This window comes from Bos mutus, chromosome 19 (assembly GCF_027580195.1).
Source record: "Bos mutus isolate GX-2022 chromosome 19, NWIPB_WYAK_1.1, whole genome shotgun sequence".
NCBI classification, from domain to species: Eukaryota; Metazoa; Chordata; class Mammalia; order Artiodactyla; family Bovidae; genus Bos; species Bos mutus.
In genome coordinates this window covers 1,241,961-1,269,342 of record NC_091635.1, presented here as the reverse complement: position 1 = coordinate 1,269,342, position 27,382 = coordinate 1,241,961, and positions in this window count along the sequence as shown.

Genomic DNA, 27,382 nt, shown 5'->3' with positions numbered 1-27,382 from the left:
GAGTCCCGACTGGTCTCACTTCTTCACCCAGTGGAGCACCTCCTCAATTGCTACCAACTGAACAGAGCTGATGTACAAGGGTGAGCTGTCTGCCATCCATCTCAGCCAGCTACCACCACGACAGTGATGCAAGACACCCAAAACTCAGTGGCTTGAAGCAAGAAGAGTTTATTGTTTGTTTATTTTTGGCGGTCCTGGGTCTTTGTTGCTGCCTGTGGGCTTTCTCTGGTTGTGGTGAGTGGAGGCTACTCTCTGGTTGCGGAGTGTGGGTGTCTCACTGCAGTGGCTTCTCTTGTGGTGGAACTGCGGCTCTAGAGGGCAGGCTCAGCGGTCGTGACCCCGGGGCCTAGGGTGCAGGCTCAGTAGTCACGGCGCCTGGGCTTACTTACCCCGCTGCATGTGGGTTTTTCCTGGACCAGGGATTAAACCTGTGTCTTCAGTTGGGAGGCAGATTCCCAACCCCTGCACCACAAGCGAAGTCCAAGAACTGTTTATTCGTGTTCGGCCATCTTGGGGCATCTGGGGTGTGAGTGGCCTGGGGCGAATCGGGCCGGGAATGCTCTCCTTCGAGCTGAGGCTCAGCTTCTCACCATGCGTTGGGCTCAGATCTGCTCAGCGTGTGTCCATTCTGGGGCCCAGGTCAGCCAGAGGTCACTCTTCGCACGTTGAGAGCAGAGGCTCCGTGGGCAATATCGGCCACACGAGTGCATTTTTAGTCTCTGCTTGTGTCATGCTCCCTAACATTTTATCAGCCAAAGTGTGTGAGGTAGCGAAGCCCCAGATCAAAGGGCGGAAGGAGGCCCCTCCCACGCTAAGACCAAAGCGAGGGGCCCCCCACATCATCTCGGTCCTCGGCGACGAGGCGGGGTCACGTCAAATCCCGTCTGCTGCAAGGTCCCCTTTGATAGCATCGTTACCCCCACCTTCCCTAGCCAGACAGTCCACCTCTTGGCTCAGGTGAGTGGACAGAAACTTCAGAGTCCGAGAGGCAGGGCGAGAGCGCTCCTGTGTACAGTCTGGCCAGTGGAGCTGAGGGCGAATGGCGGTGAAAATGGACCCGAGACAGATGCTGACTCTGGCAAGGGGTGCACATCAGCAGCTGAGGAGCCAGGTGGGCTCGCGGAGCTGGGCTTCAAGGTGTGTGATTTGGGAGAAATGAGATAGTGATGGAGAAACAGCAGCCGTGATGGTGGGTCAGGACAGGTCCCCTGACCGGAAGTAACTGTGGGCGTGGAGACCCCTGCTTTTCATTTTCACTCATCAAAAGCCACGCGCCCCTTGAGGCCACAGCATCTTATCCCCACCATCAAAGGTGAACCCAGAAAATTACAGAGCTGAGGCTCTGCCCTCCAGGAGTTCACGATCTGAAACACACAGGCAGCAACTCCTGGGAGGAAAACATAAAGAAAGAACCAAGCTGGTGTGCAGCAGACAGATGGCGAGGGGAATTCCAACTGTAGATGAAGAAAAGCAGGGATCAATCCAGGCAGGCTCCCTGGAAGCAGGGGCATTCAGGAGTTTCTCATGGAGGGGAGTACTGTCATCCCAGAACAATGATGTGACTTCACGGAGGCTGTGGACATAGAACTGGAGCATGGGAAGAGAGGGCTTTGGCTGCAGGGTCAGTGGAAGGGAGGGGGCGGGAGGGGGACTGCAGAGATTGGTCTGTGGGCACTCAGCCTTGTAACTCAGTGCAGGGTTTAGAACTCTGTGCCAGCTTGACAAGAACTCTTTAAGAGGGCTTGTAAGGACTCCTCTTAGAAACGTCTGGCAGGCTTTTTTTTTTTTTGGTCATCAGGGGTATTTTTCTTTCTTTTTTTAATTGGGGTATAATTCCTTTACCATGCTGTGATAGTTTCTGCCAAACAACAGTGTGAATCAGCCATGTGTGTATTTATATATATATCTCCTTTCCGTTTCGGGCCTTCCTCCCACCCGCACCGCTCCTCCCACTCCTCCAGGTCATCCCAGAGCACTGGGCTGAGCTCCCCGTGCTGAGTGTAAAAAGGAGGAAGTGATGGAAAGAATTGTGGCCTTCCATCAGACACCTCAGTGCAGGGACTGGGGAGAGGCGGGGTTGCCAAGGCTATACGCACCCCCACCCCACTCCCCTCCCCCACCCAGGTCTCCAGCCCTGTGGACAGAGCCAGGCCAGGCTTTGTGAGTCCTCCAGGTAAGACGGCAAACCTGTGACATCAGGATTGTTATTAGCCCCTTTCCCCGATGAGGAGACTGAGTCTTCATGAAGCTGGATTCCTGGTCCGAAGTTCCTCGTTTAGAGACTGACAGAGCTGGATGCTGAACTCAGGCCTGCTGAATATAGCACACAGATCCTTCACGGGCTTCCCTGGTGGCTCAGGCGGTAAAAAATCCGCCTGCAATGCAGTGACCCAGGTTCGATCCCTGGGTTGGGAAGATCCCCTGGAGGAGGAAATGGCAACCCACTCCAGAATTCCTGCCTGGGAAACCCCATGGACAGCGGAGCCTGGTGGGCTACAGTCCATGGGGTTGCAAAGAGTCAGACACGAGTGAGTGACTAACACTGCCCACTACCACTCTCTCTAAGAGGGGTCTTTTGCTTTACAGAGACCACCGCCCACTACCACTCTCTCTAAGAGGGGTCTTTTGCTTTACAGAGACCACCGCCCACTACCACTCTCTCTAAGAGGGGTCATTTGCTTTACAGAGACCACCGGCCCTGGATTCCTTAGTCAGGCCCAGCCAGTAACCTTGCGGCTCATTGGCCACTCAAGCCTAAGGCTGCAGCCACCCAGAAAATTGACCTGACCTCATTTCCTATGTCGTCCCGAGAGTGTGTGTCCCGAAGCACCCAAGCCCCTTGGGAAGGCTATTTGATCCGGCGGGTCCCAGGGCTTTCCCTCTGTGCTGCAAAGTCCTGGCATCTTTCCTTCCAGAGAGAAGTGGAGTGTCAGCGGTGGCTGAGGGGGGCCTGAACGCAGGGGGCTCTTCCCTTTCAAGCCAGGTTAACTGAGTGTGGCTTGCAGGCAGGTCAGCCATTGATTTTCCTCTCTTCTCCAGAGAGCACTGCCATGGTTACACGGATAAAAGCCGGGGAATAAAAGCAGGATTGAATGGTCCGGGTTGAAAGAAGACTTCTGAAAGAGGTTCGAAGACTCCAGTCGGGGGTGGGTTAGTGGTGGGAAATCTTGCTACCTGAGCAAGACGTCTGAGCTGTTCGGCTGTGATTGGGGTGAGGGGCAGGGTGGGGACACATGCTGTAATTGCCATTCCTTCAGAAAGCCGAAAGGAAACCGCTTGCTTTTGTCCTTTTGGCTTCTTGCAGCCTGCACCCGCTGCTCGGCGTGTCTGACTTTGAGCTTGGATTTTTCTAAAAGCATTTAGGCTTTTGCTTCTATAATGTCAAGCCCAACACAGCCCACACTCATGGGGAGGCTAAGGCTTCAGTCTTGCAAAGCAAAACAACGACAAGAACAAACTGGCTCAAAATCACCCCAGAGGACCCACCAACTGGGATGGGTTGATGGGAAGAAAGCCACAAAGCCCGCCCTGCTCTGGGATCCCCCAGGGATCATTCTTGGAAGATTGTCTCTCAGTAGAAATGGGCCCAGAGGTACAGAGAAGGTGACTCATTTTTGGTAAAAAGAAAGAAGAGGAAAATGGTGGAATTGCAAAATACGAAATTCTCATCAAGGAGGCTGCAGAGGATGAGATGGTTGGATGGCATCACCAACTCAATGGACATGAGTTTGAGCAAACTCCAGGAGAGAGTGGAGAACAGAGGAGCCTAGATTGCTGCAGTCCATGGGGTTCCAGAGAGTCAGACACGATTGAACAACAACAAACAAATCCATGCATGCCTTTTAAGTGCCCCTAACGTGTCGCAAAGAGTCGGACACCACTGAGCGACTGAACTGAACTGAACTCAACTGAATGTGCTGGCAGGTATGCTAAATAACACGAAGAACCATGTCCATTCAGCCACTTTTTATGAGAACCTCAAAAAATAATATTAGCAAAAGCAAAAAAAAGGGGGAAGCTGGGTTCTTCTTCCAGGCCAAAGGAATACAGGCTTTGAATGGGATCCATTAGGAGAAAGAGAATTCTACACACGAAGTTTTGTGTCACCTGAATCAAACAGCCCGGTGGCCCCGTGTGGCTTCTGGAGCAGACGTTCCAGTTTGCTTAACAGTCAGGGTGAAGAGCATGCTGTGGGCCCGCCACGCGCAGGGCCAGACTCGGTGCTGGTTCCCACGGGAGCGCGGGTTGACCTGAACAACCTTTGCTTCTCCATACAGTCTGTCTGTGATGAACAGCAGCAGTTTGCAAGCTGGCGATTGATGAAGGTTAGAGACTTAGTGGAAGCAAAATAATCTGGTCCATCTGGGCCAAGGCAACCCTCCCTCTTTGTCTCCTTAGCCCTGTCCTCCCCAGTTAACCAGTTCAGGCTCTACTTAACTCACTGCTTTTTTTCTTCTAGGTTCTTGATCACATAAAAGGATGTTCACTCCTGGGTCCTTCTCCCTAACCTCCGTTGTGATCCCCTTTGGGAAAATAACAGTTCCTTTTGTGCCCTTACTGAGCTCGAGAGACTCAAATGTGTCCGAAGTGACAGAGGTCCCTCAAGCTCAACTTTGAAGAGCATCTCACAGGTTAAGCCAAGTTTTAGGGGTCAGTGAAAATTACAGCAACCTGGGCAGCCAGGTGTGGGGGGGCGGGTAGGGCTCTGAGATACATGAGCGTCTCCAGGACCATCAGTCAGGGGTGGGAGGAAGGCCATCTATGCTCTGCAGGTGGTGTGTCCGCACCTCAAGAGCAGGAACACTGTCTGTACATTTCACCTGTAGCAGAGGCTACTAATAGCCTTTTTCCCCTGAAGCATGAGATCCTCTCTCCACCTTTTAAACTGGGCTTGTGGCCCAAAGACTACGTCTTCCCTTGCAGTTGGCCAAGGTATAGTTGATGAGCTACTGGGAGTGATTTGTGCTGATGCTGGGAACATTCTCGAAGGAAGGGAGTTTTCTCCTTCTTGGTGGCTGGAAGGCAGATATGATGACCAGAACCATAGCAACACTTTCGATCCACGAGGACAAGGACCACACCACAGGGCAGTGGTCCTGAACCTTTTGGCCTCAGAACCCACGTTTAGGCTTTTAAACACTCTAAAAAGCTTTCACCTATGAAGTTATACTCCTTGATATGTGCAGTATTTTAAATCAAAACAGAAAAGATAAAAACGCAAGTGTACACAAGCACACATTCCACTAGTCTTCAGAGCAATAGTGTCATCACATATCACATGGCCTCCAGAAACCCCGCCCTTGAGAGAGCGAGAGTGAACAGGCAAGTAACAACTCAGTATCACATAACAATAGTTCTTGTCTCAGAGATCTCCTGCAAGGGTCTCAGGGTCCTCCCCGGGGATGGCAGAGCAGTGAACTAGAAGTGTCCAAGTCTTGGAGGAGTTTGCAGAGTGAGTGACCCCTGTATCTGATGTAGATATTCAACTTTCAAACTTCATGGAGAAAAATGAAATCCATCTTCTCCCTCATTGAAGATGCTGATACTTGGGTGGACATTCTCCCCAGGGGTTTAGTGGGATGTACTCAGGGCTTCCCTGGTGGCTCAGACAGTAAAGAATCTGCCTGCAATGCAGGAGACCAGGGTTTGATTCCTGGGTCAGGAAAATCCCTTGGAGGAGGGAAATGCTACCCACTCTGGTATTCTTGCCTGGAGAATCCCGTGGACGGAGGAGAAGGGCAGGCTACAGTCCGTGGGGTCGCCCAGAGTGGGACACGACTGAGTGACTGATGCTTTCAATTCCACTCTGTGACTCTGGTCCGCATCGTCTGATTGTCCTCTTCCCAGAGGCTAAAAGTAACACTTGCATTCTCAGGCAATTGTAGTAAATTTGTGTAAACTCAAACGTTTTCCGGAAAGCATTCCTCTTTCTCCTTCATCGCTGTTAAAGCACAGAGATCATCCAAGCTTTAATCTACTCAACGAAGGGCATCATCAGTGAAAAGTCTGGGCCGCAGGTCCGTCTTGACTTTAAGTTGCACCACACTGTAAACGTCGTTCCTGAATATGAAAGCACAGGGCAGGTCAGAATTAGCGTGGGTCTCCCCGACACCCCAGTGAGATGTGTGTTATTATCCCCACTCTGCAGACGAGGAAGCTGAAGCAGGAGGCTGAAGGAACTTGCCAATTATTCTAATGTCACGTTTTCCATTTTCAAAGCCTCCTGGTCCATTAATTAGCACATCCACGCGATAAGCCTAGAAGGTTGCTAAGTGCACTTTGTACACACCTCCAAGCATCCCTCAGTCCCTTATGGATCCTAAGCTGATTAATATTCTTCCAACATCCCCCGAAAATGTTGTGTATGTGGAAGACAGAACAGGTGTGTGGAGAAGGGACTGACTTGCTCAAATTCAAATGTCCAGCTGGGACGCCTTCCCCCCATGCCTCCTGTGATATCAGTGATATTCAGAGCAGAATTCACTGCAGTTATGTCCTCCGGGATGTGGCTCACTAAAAGGTCCATGGCACGTGGATGCCGGGCCCAGCCAGCTTCCTGCCTTGTCCTGTGTCCCCGTGGAAGCCCCCTTTCTGAACAGCAGTAGGACCGTTCAGTGGCCCCCGCCTCTCTGCCGGGCTGACACAGCCCAGGAGGAACAGGAGCTCTGAAGTTGTGTTCAGTCTTCTGTTGGCCCCAGACAGTTGGGAAAAGGACTGCCCTACAAACCCAGCGCTGCGTCCTGCCCCAAACACGACGTGGCACAGCTTACAGCACGCTGCTATGAGGGATGCTCGTGTTCTCAGCCTCACACGCAATTTCATGTGATAATGCTGGGGGGAAGGAGACAGAAAGAGGGCAGCTTGTAGGGGGCCTGGCATGGTATTCACAAAAACATCCTATAAGTCTGTAATAAAGAAAGTGTCAAGTTAAAGATACCAAAATCGGTCACATTAAAAGGGGAAATGAACAAAGTAAGCTAACATAATTTTGCTGGCTATAAAATATTTTTTGAAAAGAGTTTTGATTTTTCTCCCCCATATCCCTACTCCACAGATAATTTCAGTAAGGTGAGAATTATTATTGAAGGATGAGCAAAGATAAACTTAGCATTTTGGCTTAAAATTACACATAGAATTTACTTGTTTTCAATGTGACATTAATATAAACAGCATCATTTTTGCTCATGCTTTTTTTTCTCATTCCTTCTCCTCTTTATAATTAAAAATATTATTCACAAGCAAAAGGAAAAAAAAATACTACCGATCAAAATCACAGCCCACAAGCATTGTAATAATTCACAATTGCCACAACTCTCAATGATACATCAGTAGTTATATTAACGCCTCATGACTGGCTTGGAATCCATACAAATTCATTGATAAGATGAGGCCTAAGATGAGAAACTGCTGTGTTCCCTACCATTACAGCTGCCTCCACCATCAACAACAGTGTGTGTGTGTGTGTGTGTGTGTGTGTGTGCATGCGTGCACAAGTGCGACCCCATGGATGTAGCCCGCCAGGCTCCTCTGTCCATGGGATTCTCCAGGCAAGAGTACTGGAGTGGGTTGCTATTTCCTCCTCCAGGGGATCTTCCTGACCCAGGATTGAACTCACCTCTCTTGTGTCTCCTGCATTGGCAGGCAGGTTCTTTACCTACTGTGCCACCTGGGAAGCCCATTAGACATCCATTTTATTATAAGTAACCAAGTAATTGGTGACACATAAAGTAATAATTAAAAGGTCTGGAATGCCCGGGCCCCTAGAGTGTGGTCCCCAACCTGATGTCGATTTACGAACTACTATTAACTCTCCGGATGAGGTAAGTACAGAAGCTGAGAGTGAGCACTGAGAAACTTTATAGCAATTTCACGTTGCCAAGACAGCCAAACAGAAGATCAGTGGCTGTCTCCCTACGCCGTGTACAGACGTTTCTGGAACTGCTCAGCTCTCACAGTGAGTCATGGTGGCGACAGCTGTCTGCTAGACTTGTGCAGCGGGGCCACGTACTGAAAATCAAAACAAAACCGGAAACGAAACGAATCACAGAAAGCTGGAGGAGCACCACTGCCGCCTGCGGTAGTCACGGGGCCAACCTTGCTCACTGATCCCTCTCCAGATGAGGACTGCTGCTGCTGGACGGATGTGAGTGGCGAAGTTTGAATTCTTAATTAAAAATCCCTGTGGGGTGAACAAGTCTTTCCAAGCTGGGAAGTGGGCATGTGGGGAGACCTGGAGCTGGTGGGGAGGAGTGGAATATGAGTCTCTTGCCCTGGAGGTGTCAGTCAGCAGCTACAATGTGTGGAGACTCCGTCCTCTGTGTTAAACCCTGGTGGCTCAGTCGGTAAAGAGTCTGCCTGCAATACAAGACACCCAGACTCGATCCCTGGGTCAGGAAGATCCCCTAGAGAAGGGATGGCAACCCACTCCAGTATTCTTGCCTGGGGAATTCCGTGGACAGAGGAGCCTGGCGGGCTATGCTCCATGGGGTCACAGAGAGTCAGACACGACTGAGCAACTAGCACTCTCCTGGTCCAAAGCAAGGATCTACTGAACCCTAGGAGTAAACAAATCCTTTAATTCCTTGGCTGCACCCAGATTCCCAGCTTCTCACTTCTGGAAATGTCCATGCAGGACAAAGACTCTTCCTTACGGAACACGTTTCAGGCTCTGTATTTGAGCAAAGAGTCAGACCTTTTGTCCCTGGATTACTTGAGACCACGCATACCTGGTTCTTTCCTCTAGAACAAGTGTCAGAGGTGCTTAATGATGACATTGACGTGGTGGAGGTGGGCACAAGAGGATCCCCATCTCCCTTGTCGTTTGGTTGCTAAGTAGTGTCTGACTCTTTGCGACCCCACGGACTGTAGCCCACCAGGCTCCTCTGTCCATGGGATTCTCCAGGCAAAAATACTGGGGTGGGTTGCCACGCCCTTCTCCAGGGGATCTTCCTGACCCAGGAATCAAACCCACATCTCTCACCTTGCAGGTGGATTCTTTACTACAGAGCCTCCTGGGAAGCAGCAAAATGGGGGCATGAGAAGACGCCCACCTTCCCGACCCCCATCTCTCTTTGATTTTTTCCTAGGCTTACATTTTTAAAGGTGAGTTTGTGCCCATATAGTCCCTGGGTGTCCAGAAACTGACCGCATCTGGAGGTGTGGTACCCAGAGCCAATCGCCACCCCTTCACTTGGCCTCCTCCATTGCCCCGGGGTCTTCTAACAGCCACGTTGGACTCAAACGTCCAAGAAAGAAATATTCTAAACCACTGCTCAGAACAGTATGCCTGTAATTAAGAAAAGATTTTTGATTCTTAAACTGCAAATCCAACACATGTGCAGTGCACGGAGGAGCAGACCAGAGAAAGCTGAGCTCTTGAGACGCTGCATCTTTGAAAGTGTGCAGATTTCTAAGGACACGTGCCTGCTGTGGGGGCCTTCAATATTTGCTGGATATGAACTGACAGGCACTTCAGAGTGAGAAGAACCATCTGAGAAAGGTGACTGTGGCCAGAGGACGACGTGCTGTTTTGCTCTTTAACATGTTTCAGGGTTCTTGCCTGGTGAAGCCCATGGGCAGAGGAGCCTTGCAGGCTACAGCCCATGAGGTCGCAAGAGTCGCACACGGCTTAGCGACGAAACCACACGCAGTATTTGTGAGAGAACAAGCGTCCCTCGGTTTGGAATCCTAAAGGAAAGGATAAAATTCAAGACTGCCCTTGTCGGCAAAAGTCTGGATTCGGCTTTGCCTAAAGGTGGCTATCGGAGAAGGCAATGGCACCCCACTCCAGTACTCTCGCCTGGAAAATCCGTGGACGGAGGAGCCTAGTAGGCTGCAGTCCATGGGGTTGCTAAGAGTTGGACACGACTGGGCGACTTCCCTTTCACTTTTCACTTTCATGCATTGGAGAAGGAAATGGCAACCCACTCCAGTGTTCTTGCCTGGAGAATCCCAGGGACGGTGGAGCCTGGTGGGCTGCCGTCTATAGGGTCGCACAGAGTCGGACACGACTGAAGTGACTTAGCAGTAGCAGTAGCAAAGGTGGCTATGACCCCGGAGACTGTAGCTCAGTGACCTTCAGTTTAAACTCCCAGAATAACTAACTTTAGATTAAGGATAAGCCTGCTGATTGATTCAGATAAGGTTAATTTAAAATGTTTTTCCTAAACATTCTCTGAATTGAAGTTAAGTTGGCCAGATTCGCTGCCCGGAACAGCGCTCTGGTGTCTGGATGACGGAGCTCTCTTTCCTCCTCCTCCCACCCCTTTTCTGCTCTTCCGGCTTCTTTATGCCAGCCTTCTAGTTTTCCTTTCCTCCCTTCCTTGTCTTTAGTGTTTTCTTCCCTCCCTTCTATTTCACGTTTGTCTTTCTTTCTTTCTTCTCTTCCCTACACCTACCCTTCCTTTCCTCTTTCCCAGATCTTTGCTTCTTACTTCCCCAGGGTTTCTCCTTTTAAGAATCCTTCCTTCCTTCTTTCCTCTTTTCCTTCTCCCTCTGTTTCTTTCCTTCCTGCCTCTCTTGGAAAGAATCTTTCTTTCTCACCTTCCTTCGTCTTCCTGTTTCTTTCTTACATCTCTTCCTTTCTTCCTAATTGTCTTCCTCTCATTCTCTCTTCCCTTGTTTAATGAAAAGAAAATTCTAGGTATGTGGCCAAACCTCTTTTTCCAGATTATCTCCACCCATCTCATTAACATCCATCTGTACTTATTAACTCTCAGGTCTGAAGATGGAACGCAGAAAGCCTACAATCGTTTTTTACATCCAAGGCCATGAAATGTCTCGATGGGACATGGCTTGGTACAATGAGTACAAATGTTCAACTTTGCTCTACTTGTGTTTTCTTCAAAAAGTTGTTCTGTGCAAGTTTCTGGAAAATCTCAGAAGGATCTAATCCTCATTAATAGAAGCCCAGTGTATGTAGGGTGTCAGAATATGTTTTAGAAAAGCCACAGGCCGCCGTTACACAGGTTGCCTCATTATCAGTAACCCAGCATCATGCCTTTCGTGTGTCATTTCTTTACACAATATACCATCACTGACGACTTTCAGCAGATACGTCGTGGCAAAGGATTACTCTCATCAGAGGAAGACTTTGAAAAGGATATGCTAATTTCTAGGGAGCAAGAAAACATCAAAACAGTGCCAGCAAATAGCCAAGGGACTTTTATGTCTTAATATCCTTTAGAAGTGCTTTATCTCTGAGTGCAACGTGTATCATAGTATAAACAGGAAATGAAACAGCCTCAGCATCAAAGAAGCACTGGCCGTGGCTGTAATTTCAGATCAGGTTTAATAAAGGTTATCTGCAGTGGGCTGATCAAACCAAAGGGTGCATGTTTTAAAGACCCATCTGATAATTTCCATTTAAGGCGCTCAGTCCAGGAGATCCAACAGCGTCCTGTGCCTCCTGCTGACTCTCCGCACCTTCTCTCCAGCGGGACCCCTTAGTAAGTTGCAGGGCTGTTCTGATGTCCTAATTTCAGAGGCTTCTAATTTGGAGGTGGTCAGCTTATCAGAAGTTGACCTACTTCCATGCAGGCCCCGATTACAAATACATATGTATAAACACAAGAATCCAAAATGGATCAGCGTCTGGAAAGGCGCCCAGCCACTACACCCGGGTTGCAGCTGAGCAAAGATGAGTCTCCCTGCCTGTGGAAGTACCTGATGCCTCCAAGAGTGTCAGCTCAGCCAAGTCCTACGACTCAGGGCAGATCAGCTCATGGCTTTTCATCGGAGTGTGAACTCAGGAGCGACTCCAGGAAACGGTCCATCTACTTATTATTAAGAAGTGCAGCCTTCAGGTTTCCGATATAGGTACCAAAAATGGCTCTTGGTACTTCTGAGTCGAAAAGTGACCGAGAGAAGGAACCCAGTCTTCTCTCTGCTGGGCACTGAATATATGGGGTTTTGACAGTCATGAGCTGGAGAGGTTCTGACAGCAGAAGGCAGGTTCTTCCTGGGCAAACCCAGGCTGGTGCTGGGGGCCACTAACTCCGGGGGCACTGCCTAGAGCTGTGACCCCCACCCAGGGCCTGGCATCAAGGTCCACACCCCTCATCTCCCAGCTGGGAGAGGACCACTCCCAGACTCTGCAAGCCACCTGACAATGTCTGTGTCCCTCCTTCTCACCAGGGGAGGGGTCAGGGAGGGGAGGAGTCCACCGCCCAGCCACTGGGCCTGGCTCCTCCGGGGCCCAAAGGGGTCACTTTAACCAGTCCTCCCTTCAAGACATTTTCAGTAAAATTCCCTTCCCCCGTGGCCAGTTTCTGGCTGGCCTGCTCCACGGTGGGGCGGGGAGCATCCGCTGGGGGCACGCGCAGTTTGAACCGGCCCCCCACCCCCAGTACCCCAGATCCCCGGCTCCCAGCCCCTCCAGTGAGAATTCCTGCTTTTCCCCAGGCCTTGACCCCAGCCCCTCTGCCGGCCCCAGACAGAAGTGGGGAGGGGGCCTCTGGCACGTCGCCCATGACCATCCATCTCGCCCGTCAGGCCAGGCTGGATCCTCACGCCCCTGCCCCCCAGCTGTTGCCATGACAGGCCACGGGGGTCCAGGCGCCGGGGCGGGAGGGTCAGCGCCCAGCTGGGGTGATGCCATATGCCAGGGCCGCGCTCGGGGCGGAATCCACCAGCAGTTGCCCGCCGAGCTCCTCCACCTCTTTGTGGAAGCAGCTGGGGGGCGGAGGGCGTCCTGGGCTTTGTTGATGGGAGCGGGCCATTTTCATCTTTCCTCGGGCCCTCCGGCCCCCAGCAGAGACCCGATGGCCCAGCCAGGCAGCCCGCGTGGCCAAGCCCAGGCTACCGGTGAGTTGAATCGCACAGCTGAGCCTCCCGTCCCCAGGAGTGTCCACAAGACCCCTGCCCGCCCCCAGACCCCATTTCCAGCCCCCACCAGCAAAGCTCCAACTTGACACATTCCCACAAGGCCAGCAACCCAGCCCATCCGAATTCCAGACCCGCCCTGTCATCTCTCCACCCTTCTATTCTGTGTGTAGGAATCTGATAAAACACCAGCTCTGTCCCTCCCACAAACAATGCGGGCGGCCCTGTCCATTCAGGGTAGCAGATCAAAGGCGGTAAGGACAGAGGCATAAACATCCATCTCGACCCCCCAAGACCTTTATCCCTGGATCTGAACCCCACCCGCTGCAGGCCAAGGGGAACTCATTGTGTGCGGCTCTGGGGTGGCCTTCGGGACCGTGTCCTTCCCATCTGAGAAAGCCAGCCATGGGAAAAGTTCTAGAAAGCCAGAAATGGTCAAAGTCCATTCGTAAAGGCTTGCCTGTAACTGGAGGTGAGCTTTTCGCTTTTTCTTTCCTTGTACGCCTCCCTGGAAGTTCAGCGGTAGGAATCTGCCTGCCAATGCAGCAGACTCGAGTTCTATCCCTGGGTGGGGAAGATCCCCTGGAGGAGGAAATGGCAACCCACTCCAGCATGCTTGCCTGGGAAATCCCACAGACAGAGGAGCCCGGCGGGTGGGCTCCAGTCCATGGGTCGCAGTCATACACGACTGAGCACGCACACACACCGTTTATGAGCTGTGGGAGGCATGACTTCCTGTTTTGTAAACCTCAGAGGGTCGCTCTGAAGATGAAGTTGTCCAAAATTACAATGGCAGGAATTCCCCAGTGGTGCAGCGGTTAGGACTTGAGGCTTTCAGTGCCGGGGCCTGGGTTCGATCCCTGGTCTCACAAGCGACGCTGGGCGGACAGAAGCAGTTCACATGGAGAGTCCCTGAGTGCACAGTGCAGACCGGGCGTGGCGCTGGCGCATCTGCTTTTCTTGTTGAATCCTCTCAACTGCAGTATAAGGTAGGTACTATCGTTGTTTACATTTTACAAATGAAGACGCTAAGGCACAGAGGAGTCTGGTAAGTTGTCCAAGGTCACACAGCAACCCGATGGCAACTGAGATTTGAACCCAGACAAACACGCTTAAATAACAAATTGCAAAATGGAAGGACAAGTACAAAAAGAAATCGAAACCCATGCTGTCCAATACAGGAGCCTCAGTCCCACGGGGACAGCAGACAGAACATTTCCTGCGATCGCTGCACGGGCTTTCAGCAGACAGCACTGAGGAGGCAGCTGATGTCAAATGTTTTTAGCAATGCAGCCATTTTTCTCTAATAAAATCTTGCATTAACCTTCAATGTATCCAATAAAGAAAAGTGCCATTTGAATAAAATTAGTATTAATTATTTTATACAGTCAAATTAATAGCATGATTATTATACATTATACAACCATTATACAATGGTCTCATTATACCAATGAGAATGATCACGTTTTGTATGTGTTGCTTTATATGTCATTCACCTTCAAACATTTCCATTGTAAAATATCACACACGGACACTCGAAAGGTCAAAGAACATAAGTGCACAGTTCATTGACTATTGACAGAATAGACACCCACGTAACCACCACCCAGGTCAAGAACGAGACACCTCCGCCCTTTCCAATCACACCCTCTCCATCACCTAGAATTTACCATCATGCAGCTGTTTCAGTAGATGAAAACAATATTAAACTGAGAGTTACAGGCATGCTCATGAATTAAGACTGATTTCTACATTTTGAATCAGTTGGAAAAACCCAGAAGAAGAACAAATGACACGTGAAAATCCTATTTTGGAAACGTGTCTTGGGTTTTTCTGTAGCATCGTATGGAAAAATTTGAACGAACTTTTTGACCAATCCCGTATATGAAATTCAAATGTCAGGGCCCACAAATAAAGCTTTGTTAGCACAGAAACATGCTTCTTCTTCTTTTTATTTTCTGTGGCTGCGTTTGTGCTGCATGGCAGAGTTGAGTAATCGTGGCAGAAGCTGTATGTCCCGCAAAACCAAGAAGATTTATGACCTGGCCTCACAGGGAGAGTCTGCCTATCCGTGATCTAGAAGACAATTCATTCATAAGGCGGCCTCAGTCACCAATGTGCCAGTGATTTCCATAGTTTTGTTTTGGTTTTACAGTAACACAAAAGTTTACACAGAGAAGAAGTTGATAGAAATTTGTTTTTTCACTCAATTCCCCTTGCAATTTCAGAATACTCCTTTGTTTCTACTTGAATACTTTCATTTATTTAAGGAAGAAATGACACAAATATTATATAATTTATCCAAGAGACTAGAGGAGGAAGAAAGTTCCCAGCTCATTTTTGAGGCAAGCATAACCTTAATGCCAAAACTTGACAGAGATTTTATTAAAAAATTTTTTATAAAGTTGTTTCTCATACAGGTCGATACAAGAAGTCCTCCTTCCAATACTAGCAAATAAGATCCAGACACGCATAAGAGGTGTAATGCATGTTGACCAAGACTGGTTTGTCCAGGATTGCAGTTCAACATTTGAAAACTAATGACTATAATTCACTCTATTAATAGAATGAAGGAAAATTTATACAAATCTTTTCAATAGATGGCAGAAAAAGCACTTGACAAAGCTGAAACGCATCAGCACTTTTAACCAGAATACTTTTTTTTAATTGGAGTGTAATTGATTTACAATGTGGTGTTAGTTTCTGCTGTACAATGAAGTGAATCAGCTCTGTGTACACACGTATATCCTCCTTCCTGAACTCTCCCCACATCCCACTCTCCAGGTCATCATGGAACCCCGAGCTGAACTCCCCGGGCTGGGCTGCCCCGGGCTGGGCTGTCCCGGGCTGGGCTGTCCCGGGCTGGGCTGCCCCGGGCTGTCACGCCAGCCTCCTGCCGGCCACTATTCCACACACAGCAGTGCGTGTGCCCGTGCTCCTCTCTCAGTTCGTCCCTCCCTCTCCTTCCCCCTGCATCCCCAAATACTCTTTGGAATTTTATTTCCAATTTGAAGTACATACAAGATCTAACCTTGGCTTCCATTCTTTGTCATAGATACAGATGCGAGAGAGGAAACAGTCTCAACTTTGAATAGGTATAAAAAAACCCATAGTGCAATATTATCAGGATGTCACGTTAGAAGTTTACTTACTATTGTGCAACTGAAAACAAGTAAATACCAAGTAAACACATGCTTGGAGCAGATGTGCCCATGTCCCGCCTCCGTTTGCAGCAGTTCTGCACAGCTTTGTGTGAGCAATTTGCCAGGCCTGAATTTAGAAAAAGACCAGCTCACCCTTTCTAATCAACGACACATTGACAAGAAGTTCACATATAGGCCCGGGAACAATAAGCTGAGGCACTGCTGGTGGTCTCTGGCAGGTTGCAATTTGGTAGAGGATGCCCGTGAGCAGCCTGTTGGTTTTAAGTTTTTAAACTAGTCTTAATTTTTAAAGGTTGAGATTGCATTAAACGGTTGGGGAACACCCGGTCACTCATCTGCTCTCCACTAGAGTGTTCCTAGGATTCAGGGAAGGGATGAGACTTGTTGTTAATGATTCTCAGGCAGTGATTTGCAAAAAGTACAAAGGTGGAGGTGGGTCTGCCCATCAGAACTGAGGAGGGAGATGTTACAGTCCTAACACGACAACACGGCTACGGTCCTAACACAGTGAAAAAGTTGGCTTGAAACTCAACATTCAGAAAACTGAGATCATGGCATCTGGTCCCATCACTACATGGCAAATAGATGGGGAAACAGTGGAAACAGTGAGAGACTTTATTTTGGGGGGCTCCAAAATCACTGTAGATGGTGACTGCAGCCATGAAATTAAAAGACGCTTGCTCCTTGGAAGAAAAGCTATGACCAACCTAGATAACATATTAAAAAGCAGACATTACTTTGCCAACAAAGGTCCGTCTAGTCAAGGCTATGGTTTTTCCAGTAATCATGTATGGATGTAGAGTTGGACTAGCAGAGTGCCGAAGAATTGATGCTTTTGAACTGTGGTGTTGGAGAAGACTCTTGAGAGTCCCTTGGACTGCAAGGAAATCCAACCAGTCCATCCTAAAGGAAATCAGTCCTGAATGTTCATTGGAAGGACTGATGCTGAAGCTGAAACTATAATACTTTGGCTACCTGATGCAAAGAGCTGACTCATTTGAAAAGACTTTGATGCTGGGAGGGATTGAAGATGGGAGTAGAAGAGGTAACAGAGGATAAGATGGTTGGATGGTTTCACCAACTCAATGGACATGGGTTTGGGTAAACTCCGGGAGTTGGTGATGGACAGGGAGGCCTGGTGTGCTGCAGTCCATGGGGTCGCAAAGAGTCAGACACGACTGAGCGACTGAACTGAACATGGATGACACAGAGTCAAGTCCAACTTAGCCTTGGCTGTTGAGGGAGGAGAGGGTGGGACCATGGAGAGAACAGCATGAAGACATATACACCAACTTAGTAAAACAGTGGGGATTTGCTGTATGACCAGGGAGATCGAACTGAGGCTCTGTGACAACCTAGAGGGATGGGATGGGGTGGGAGGAGGGAGCAAGTGTCCGGAGGGAGGGAACATGTGTATACTATGGCTGATCCATATTGATGTGTGCAGACGGCATCCTGGCAGGGAGCCTTCCCCGGAGCCTGACCCTCATCTTGGACTTCCAGCCCCCAGAACGGCCGGAGAGCCGTTGCTATTGTTCATTGGTCAGCCCTGGTGATGTGCCAGGGCAGCCCATAACGAGGCAGGCGTCATCGGTGGAGGGTAGGTGTCTCTCCTCATCAGAAAAATCCATCCCCTGCCGACCCCCAAGGAGGGGGACCTGGCTGACCGGGCGATCCTGGCGGGGCGAGGAGTCACTCTGCTGCACTGATGGAGTGCACACCGCAGCCTCGAGCCCGAGGTGCAGCTGGAGAACCGGGATGCACAGGCTTGTCTAGGCCGGCACTGCATGGATCTCGGAGACCGAGGAGTTTGGGGAAGGTGGAGAGACGGGGCAGGGGTCGGGGCAGGGGTGGCACAGGCAGCGTAGCGACAGCCTCTCGGTGGCGCAAATCAGCAAATTCTAGATTGTTGAGCTCGAAGGCACGGGGGTCTCCTCGGGGCATCACAGACCACGACGCCCGCGGAGGGCGCAGCGGGTCCACAGGGACTGCCTCCCCCAGGGCGCACACCCTCCCAGAGCCAGACCCCGCTCGCAGCCCCGGGCGAGGGCCGTCACAGAGCATGTGCGCCCCGGGTGCCAGATTTTCTGATATTTCAAGAGCAGCCAGAAATCTGGATTTCCATTTGAAATCTCCCCCATCTGAAATGTTGGAAACGAATTCAAAATGTTTTGGATACTACGCGAGCCAAATAACCCACATCTGCGGGCCAGACGCAGCCCTGGAGTGCCCGCCTGCAGACGCCGACGCAGGAGGGAAGCCGAGCTGCCCCAGCACGGTCAGTGACTTCCCTGAAGTCGCTGGTCAACGGCAGAGCTGGGACTGGACCCCCTCGCCACTGGGGCTGTTATAGTCTCCATCAGCTGTGCTTGGAAAAGAGTCACCCACTGCCTGAACCGGAATGGGCCAACTGCAGCCCACGGGCCAGAGCCAGCTGGCAGGCTATTTTTGTAAATAAAGTTTTATTGGAACGCAGCCAGGCATGTTTGTTTACATACCGTCGGTGGCTGCTTTCCCACTGCCCGCTGCTGAAACAGAACTGAGTTGCTGGGGCAGAGACCACGTAGCCCACAAAGCTGCAAAGACTGACTCTGATCCTTTGCTGCTTTGCTTTGCAGTCCCTGCCCTCGACCCTTGACACTGGCAGACGTCCTGTTCCTTGTTGCAGCTCTTCGTGAGATGTCCTGATGGTCCGAGCTGTGACTCAGGAGCACGCCTGAATCCTGCTTGTGATGCTGGCGGCCTTCGGGTGGGGTCCCGGGAGGGTGGGGACCCAGCCCAGCCTCCGAGGCTTATCTCATCCTCTGGGAGTTCTTCCCGTAAGATGATAAAGGAAGACCCTCCGGCCACCACGGCCAGCAGCACCACCACCAACTTCTGTTTGTGGAAAAGAGCCCTGAAAGGAGAAAGGAATTTACTGGAATTCAGAGGCCTAAGGATGTGAAGGTTCTTACAAGTAAATAGACAAATTTTAGATAAATGGTTGAAAGTTGGCAATAGCTGTGGCCAGGACATGTGTACATGAGTGTGCACACACACACACACAGACACCTCCTTGGAAATCAGAAAGTGTGACTCGTATTTTCAGAGGTCGCTCCAAGCAGCAGAAACATCACCTGTGCAATGAACGAGACAGCACCGATGTGTTTGGCAAGGCTGATAACCCACATGAGACCCTTGGGCGTCCCTGGCAGTCCAGTGGTTAAGAGTCTGTGCTTCCAGTGCAGGGGGCAAAGGTTTGAACCCTGGTTGGGGGACTAAAATTCCATACGCAGTGTGGGAAAAAAATTTTTTTTAATGTTTTTTTAATTAAAAAAAAAAACACAAGAGTCACGACTCTTTCTGGAACACCGTGTCCGGAACACCCTGGGCCGTCAGAGGAGCCTGTCCCCCTGGCTTCGGGCCCCTGTTCTCAGGCGCCTCCTGGAGGCTGCAGGACTCGCTGGTCCGACCACAGAGGTGGGCAAACGACCTGGGGTGCTCAGCTCTGCACCCAGGTTCCCCTCCGCCAGGATGGCAGAGGCGATGCATTTGCTTCCTTCTCTGCCCCAAGGAGGCTCTTAGCCGAGGCAGGCGGGGGTCTCGCAGTGGGTGGGGGTGTCTAGTGCCGGAAGGTCGATTAGCAAGCTGGTTGTGGCCCCCAAGCCTGGCCTCTCCTTCTAATCCAGCTTTCGTCAGATTCTCTCCAGTTCTCCAGCTCCCTGACTTATCTGTCTCGCTCTCTCTATTTAGAACTTAGGAAAGAGAAAGAGGTGTTATTTATTCAAAGCAACTGGTGGTAAGACAGCATGCAGCTATTTTTACAATGCATTTTAAAGGGCGATTATCTGTTACTGCCAAAGTGGTGTGTTCAGGGATTTTGATGTTCCCCACTCAAACGTCAGGCCATTCCTCTCCTCACTTGGGCTCCAGCATCTTCTGGGACCTGTTTGCTGTCAAAGCAGGATGAGAAGCCCAGCCCACTGACTGTGTGTTTAAATACATGACTGAACAAAACACTGCAGCGTTGTTTGGTACTTTGTGGAGTACAGGCTAATATAAGTGTAACTTCTTAAATTCAGTGGATCAATGGGTCAGGCATCTGTTGTGTGTGATTTGAACCCCAATACGGCCACAACTGTGGCTTCGCTGATGGCTCAGCGGGTATAGAATCCACCTGCCCTACAGGAGACACAGATGTGGGCTCAATCCCTGGGTCGGGAAGATCCTCCGGAGGAGGGAAATGGCAACCCACTCAATACTCTTGCCTGATCAATCCCATGGACAGAGGAGCCTGGCAGGCTACAGTCCAAAGGGTTGCAAAGAGTCAGACACAGCCAAGTGACCAAGCAGAAATATGTTAATATCTATGTACACACAAAACTGAAAACACAGAGTGTGTTTCCTGATTTTTAAGTTTAACTTGTGTTAAACCAAAGCATGTACAAATGGCTACCATTGCATTATTATCAGCAAGTTCCTTGTGAGCAAAAAAAGGGTTTCTCGGGTCTCACTAACCAATAAGAGACTAGATAACCTCGAAAGAGAGGCATGAAGGTGAACAACTAGGAAAGAATGTGCCTTAAAATACCTACAGGTCCCTTGGACATCAAGTCTTCTCGTGACTAAAGGGCCATTGTTCCCTTGGAGTCAAGTTGTTAAAGTTCTAAGAAGCCACTACAACGCCGGGGAATTTCGGTGCTGATCGTTCAAAAAGTCATTTCCTGGCTTTTCATTCTAAGATGAACTGGAAGCAGAGGTAGAAGGCCTCTCTGGAAGGACATCTCTTGTGTGTGCACAGGCACATTTACATTTAGAGGAGGAGGGGGCGACGGAGGATGAGATGGTTGGATGGCAACACTGACTCACTGGAAAAGACCCTGATGCTGGGAAAGATTGAGGGCAGGAGGAGAAGGGGACAACAGAGGATGAGATGGTTGGATGGCATCACCGACTCGGTGGACACGACTCTGAACAAACTCGGGATGTGGTGAAGGACAGGGAAGCCCGGCGTGCTGCAGTCCATGGGGTCACAAAGAGTTGGACGTGACTGAACGACTGCATAACAATGATAGATAGATGGATAGAATTTCCATTTAACTTTTTCAGAGCACAAATCAACTGACAGAAAGGGTGATGACCAGGACTTTTCTGGATGGCCAAAAAGTGGGACGCGTTAAAATTATGGAGAAATGTTAGCAACTGATTGCAGGTGTATGAACTAGTTTGGTCTATCAGGAGAACAAATCAGCGATTTAGAGCAAGAGCTCTTAATATGTTCAAACCATTGGACCCAGTAGTATGTGTTCTGGGCTCTAGACTGAGGAAAGGAAAAGATGAACATGCAAAAGTATTCACTGCTGCTTTCTTTATACTTAAGAAAGGGACTGACCTAAGCGTCCAACAGCAGAAAGACAGCTAGATAAACGCAATGAATCTCAACTTGTTTCATGGGGGCCGCTATCCTACTTGGCAGGAGAAGTGGAGCGGTGAGCATACGGCCTTTCAAGCAGATCGTTGGGCTTCCCGTCCTGGCCTTACCACTTACTCAGGGTGTAACCTGAGAAAGCTGGCCGTCTACGAGCTGAGGAGAAAGGCCTGGCAGGCCTCAGAAGAGACAAGTCAGCCAACCCTGACCTTGGACTTCCAACCCGCAGACCTGGGAGAAAATAAACTTGTTGCTTCATCCACCCAGTCTGTGGTATTTTTTACGGCAGCCCTAACAAAGGAATACGGGCAGGTACCTAAGGATGGAATTTCCAGGTCACAGAGTGTAGGGATGATTAGCCCTGGAAATACTGCTGGAAATAATGCACACAAGTTAAACTTAAAAATCAGGAAAAATTATACACCCTCTTATGTTTTCAGTTTTCTGTGTATATAGATGGCAGCATGTATGTGCCTGGTCGCTCAATCGTGTCTGACTCTTTGCGACCCCAAGGACTGTAGCCCACCAGGCTCCTCTGTCCCTGGAATTCTCCAGGCAAGAATACTGCAGTGGGTTGCCGTTTCCATCTCCAGGGGACCTTCCCAACCCAGGGATCGAACCTGCGTTTCCTGTTCTCTTTACCTGCTGAGCCATAGAGAAGCCCAATGTCAGCACAGATACACCTATATCCAGATAGAAATAAAGACAAATATATAATAGTGGAAAACTCATCAGAAAGTTACCTGTAGACAAGTCCCTTCTTTTTGTCTATATTTTATAATGGACATGACTTTGTTGTTGTTCAGTCGCTCAGTCATGTCCGACTCTTTGCGACCCCATGGACTGCAGCACGCCAGGCCTCCCTGTCCATCACCAGCTGCCGGAGTTTACTCAGACTCATGTCCATCGGGTCAGTGATGTCATCCAACCATCTCATCCTCTGCCGTCCCCTTCTCCTCCCACCTTCAATCTTTCCCAGCATCAGGGTCTTTTCCCATGAGTCAGTTCTTCGCATGGCTTACTTATGTAATATAGAAGCATAAGAGTTATTGCTATCATTGTGATTATGGTAATGATCAAATTGGATTATTGACAGCTGGCATTTTACATTATACTGGTTTCTCTGTTTTCTGATTTTTCTACCATGGACATAAGTTATTTTTATAGCCAGAGGAAGGAAATGTTTCTAATAAAGAAAGGAGAAAAGTGTAGAAAGGAATACAGTAATGAGCTATTGGCCCTGATCTCTGCATGTTTATAACATGGAAACTGGCAAAGGCTACAGACCAAGTTTATGGTTCTCTGGACTATCCAGACTTAGGGAGTAATGGGGAAAAGGCTAATAACGCAGCTTAAAGTTCAAAGCGTGTTATTTCTGTAATCACTGTACTGTGAAATAGCACAAAAAATTGAGACATAAGATTATTGTTGCCGTTTCTTTATTTCAATTATCTGCATTTCTACCTAATACCGTGCCCCTCTATTCCTGTTATAATGAGAATGGGGGACAGAGAGATTTTCATAAAAAATTAGCCAGAAATCAAATTTAAAGACTTTAGTCATTTACAAAACAAGTAACTTAGTTATGAACCTGTGCTTATATTTATATATTTTCAAGTATGAATTTGGATATTAATAATTATATAAGGACTATATAAGAAATTTAGAAAATTTACTAATTTCAGTCTTTGTGCAAAATCCAAAAATTTTCACTAATTAAAATTTTATGCTTGTAACCTGATTCTTTTATTTTTAAATTGGATTCCTATGAATCTCATAAATATTGAAAATTACGTGATCCTATTTATTCCACTTAAATGTTCTAGGCAAACATTTTTGGAGAAATAAAGTTTCAGCACCTTAAAAGCTAAGAATAAAAGAAAATTAAAGTAAGAATTAAGTAAAAATAATTAGCAGGAAATAACTCACAAAGCTACAAGTTCTAGTTATTCAGTCATTAAGTCATGTCTGACTCTTTGTGACACCAGGCTTCCCTGTCCTTCACTATATCTTCTGTTCATGGGAATTTCCAGGCAAGCATTCTGGAGGGGGCTGCCATTCCCTTCTGCAGGGGATCTTCCCGACCCAGGGACTGAAGCCAGGTATCCGGCATTGCAGGCGGATTCTTTGCTGTCTGAGCCACCAGGGAAGCCCGTAAGTTCTGGAATGAACGGCAAACGCATGTTTCGACAATGGCTGACATCTGATGGTTGTGTGACACTATTATTTTCTGCACCAGTGAGGACAGCACTTCCAACTGAAGGATGAACACGTTAAGATGCTCACAGACGTCAAGGTGCTCAGATGTGGAGGGAACGACTCCTTGAACTAAAGACATTCCACGGGTGGCATCTGCACACTATGAAAGAGGCAAGGTGGTTTCACAGGCTGTGGGGGAAGAGGAGCCGTGGCTGCAGGCCAGCCCAGGGTGGGTCAGAGGTGCTGCAGAGGGCGCTGGGCCCCGGCCCAGACCCCGCTCCCCAGAGGCTGGGGTGGAGAAGGGTCTCCTCCCCGCTGAGGGGTCCCCTTCCAGGGGACACCCACTGACGGGGCAGGGAGCCGTGACGTGTAATTGGCTAATGTCTGGGGGACACTTTGAAGATGAAAAGTGCCAGGTGGGTATCATCACATCCGCTTCTTAAGATGGTATGCGGAATAATAACACAGCTCTCCCCCACCGGGCCTTTCATCCGTGGATTTCAAAGCCCTTAGCCTTAATTAAGTCGCCCAGCACCTCTCAGAAGGAGGCACTAACAGCCTCTTGCCTGAGATGGAGACGCAGAGGAGAGGAAGTGACCTGCCCAGGCCCTCAGCGGCAGAGACAGCCGTTCTGAAGGCATCCGGTGGCAGGCAAGCACGCGCTCCGAGCGTCTTCTGCGCTGGGCCCCCTGCTGAGCTCCGGGGCACCCCCACTGGAGCTGGGCCATCCACTGCTACATTTTCAGGAGGTTTGCAAACTCATTGTGAAACAAAACCACTATTTCACTTTTTTAAAGATAGAAGTAAGGCGCATTCTTTTTAATTTTTTGTAAGTACAGTTGATCCACTGTGTTGTGCTAGTTTGAGATGCAGAGCACAGGGGTTCAGTTATACGTACATTTCTAGTTTCTCCCGCCTTCGTGGATCACAGCCTTGTCATGGTGAAGGGGCTTGTATAACTCAGAGAAGCCGTGAGCTGTGCCAGGCAGGGCCACCCAGTACCCACGGGTCATAGTGAGGAGTTCAGACAAAACGTGGTCCGCTGGGAGTGGGAATGGCAGACCCCTCCAGTATTGTTGCTGCAAGAAGCCCAGGGACAGTATGAAAGGGCAAAAGATACGGACACCAGAAGATGAACCCCCAGGTCAGATGTCCAATATGCTACTGGGAAAGGTCAGAGAAGAGAAAGAACGAAGCAGCTGAGCCACAGTAGGACCGACTCAGTTGCGGATGTGTCTGGTGGTGAAAGTCAGGTCTGATGCTGTAAAGAACAATATTGCACAGGAACCTGAAGTGTTATAAATGAAGGTGGGTTGGACACCGTCAAGCAGAAGATGGCAAGAGTGAACATCGACAGCTTAGGTATCAGTGAACTCAAATGGATGCGAACGGGAGAACTTAACTCAGATGACCATTATGTTTACTGCTGTGGGCAAGAATCCCTTAGAAGAAATGGAGTAACCCTCATAGTCAACAAAAGAGTCTGAAGTGCAGTATTTGGGTGCAATCTCAAAAACAGAATGATCTTGTTCAGCTATATCTAGTGTCTATATTGATTTGTACATATCTAATGTCTTTTCAGATTTGTTTCTCTGATAGGTTATTACAAAATATTGAGTATAGTTCCCTGTGCTATACAATAGGTCCTGTTGATTATTTTATAGTGTGTATATGTTAATGCCAAATTCTAATTTATCTTTCTTCTCTCTAACTTAAGTTAAAAATATTTTAAAATTAGGCAGTTAAAAAAACTACTTATTTTGTGAATTTTCTGTACATTAAAATATCAGTATAAATTATTATTGGGCTTCCCAGCTGGTGCAATGGTAAAGAATCCACCTGCAAATCCAAAAGACCTGGGTTTGATCCCTGGGTTGGAAAGACCCTCTGGAGGAGGAAACGGCAACCCTCTCCAGTCTTCTAGCCTGGAGAATCCCATGGACAGAGGAGCCTGCAGTGCATGGGGTCACAAAGAGTCAGACACAACTGAGCGACTGAACACACAAGCATAAACTATTATTATACATGCTTTTTTCCCCACAGAGTCTACTGTAAAGCATTCACCAGCATCTGCTTGGGGCACCTTTGGATGGAAAAGACAGGCCCAGGCCCTGTCCTGAGGGATGCCCCAGGCAAACTGGTTCGTTCAGCGTGAAGGACTGTGACGAAGTCGGAGCCATCTTTAGTGTGAACTTAAGCTTCTGGCCCATCACTTACATGAGAGGGGCCTTAAAACTGGGTTCAAACATTTTGTAACACTTACAGAGCACATTGCACAAGGGTTTGTTTGTTTGTTTGTTTGTTTTTTGCCATGACGCGTGGCTTGGGGGACCTTAGTTCCCCAGCCAGGGACTGAACTTGCACTCTCGGCAGTGAGCACAACACCTAAGCTAACCCTGGACCACCAGGGAGTCCTCGCTGCTGTAAGACCACTACCTCTTTCCACTCTGCCCTGCATTTCACTCCCCTTCACATCCTTAGGTGCTGGGGTGACCTTGGTGTCATGAACAGGCCAAAATGAGATGGACACATGCACCGTTCCCTGGCCACCGCGCGGTCCGTGAGGCTCTGACAGTGTTTTCTGTGTGTTCTCCAGACTCTGCAGGCTTCTCTAGGGAATTCGGGCTGTAGGTCATCTGTCATTCCCCACCTCCACCGCTTTGCTTCAGCCATCCCAGACGGATCTGTTCCCTCTCACACGGACGGGGTCTGAAGGGTGAGTTCGGCCCAGTGGCCCACAGCCAGAGTCCAGGCTTGGGTGCTAGGACTCCCTCCGTGCGCTCACCCCCAGTTTGGGGTCCGCTCAGCAGTGTGCTCTGTCCTTTGGAGAACAGACTTATGGGCACAGTGGGGAAGGAGACGGTGGGGCCCGCCGAGAGAGAAGCGCTGAATGTGTACATTACCATACGTAAAATTAGACAGCCAGCGGGAATTTGCTCTATGGCACAGGGAGCTCGAATCCCATGCTCTGACAGCCTGGGAGCGGGATGGGGAGGGGACATGTGTGCCCACAGCTGAGTCATGTTGATGCGTGGCAGAAACCAACACAGCAACTGTCCTCCAATTAAAAATAAATACCTTTAAATTAAAAAAAAAAAAACACCAAAAACCACGCTCTGTCTTGTACAGCTTTGCTGGGATGCCAGGGCTCCGTCAGTGTGGGGCTGCCCAGGCCCCCACCGCTCACCCCCGGCGCACCCCATGAGGCTGGCAGCGCCCACCTTCGCGGTGCTCCTGAGGGTGTGTGCTGGGCAGGAAGAAGCCGGGCTTTGTGCTCTTCGTCCCCAGCCCCAGGCGCCACCGGGGACCCAGTTCATGCCACGGTCCTGCCTGATGGAAAGAGAGGTACTGAGTTCTGGCAGAAGCAGCTGAGACTCGAGCCGGGGTGGTGGTGGGGGGCCTGAGCCGCCCTGAGCCGGGGTGGCGGGGGGGCCTGAGCCGCCCTGAGCCCCACCCCGCACCCCCACCATCTGCTCCTCTGTGTGTTTATTGTTGTCTGGTTTTAAAAAATAAGTTCAAGGGGAAAAACAAAGCAAACTGGTGAAAAACAATGTGAAGGATTGAAACAATTTATATTTAGAGTCTGTTTAAAAAAAGAGTATATTTCACCATCTTTGGTTCCATAGTCCTGTGTTTCTCATTAAAGCTTGAAACAGAGAATCTACCCCTCAAATCGTGCCCTGAGTACTTGGGGAGGCTCCAGCGGTCTCTGTTCAGCCCTTCAGTGTCTTCCTAACAACACCTGGAGTCCCACCCAGGCTCCTAACAGACCTGCAGCTTCCTGCATGGA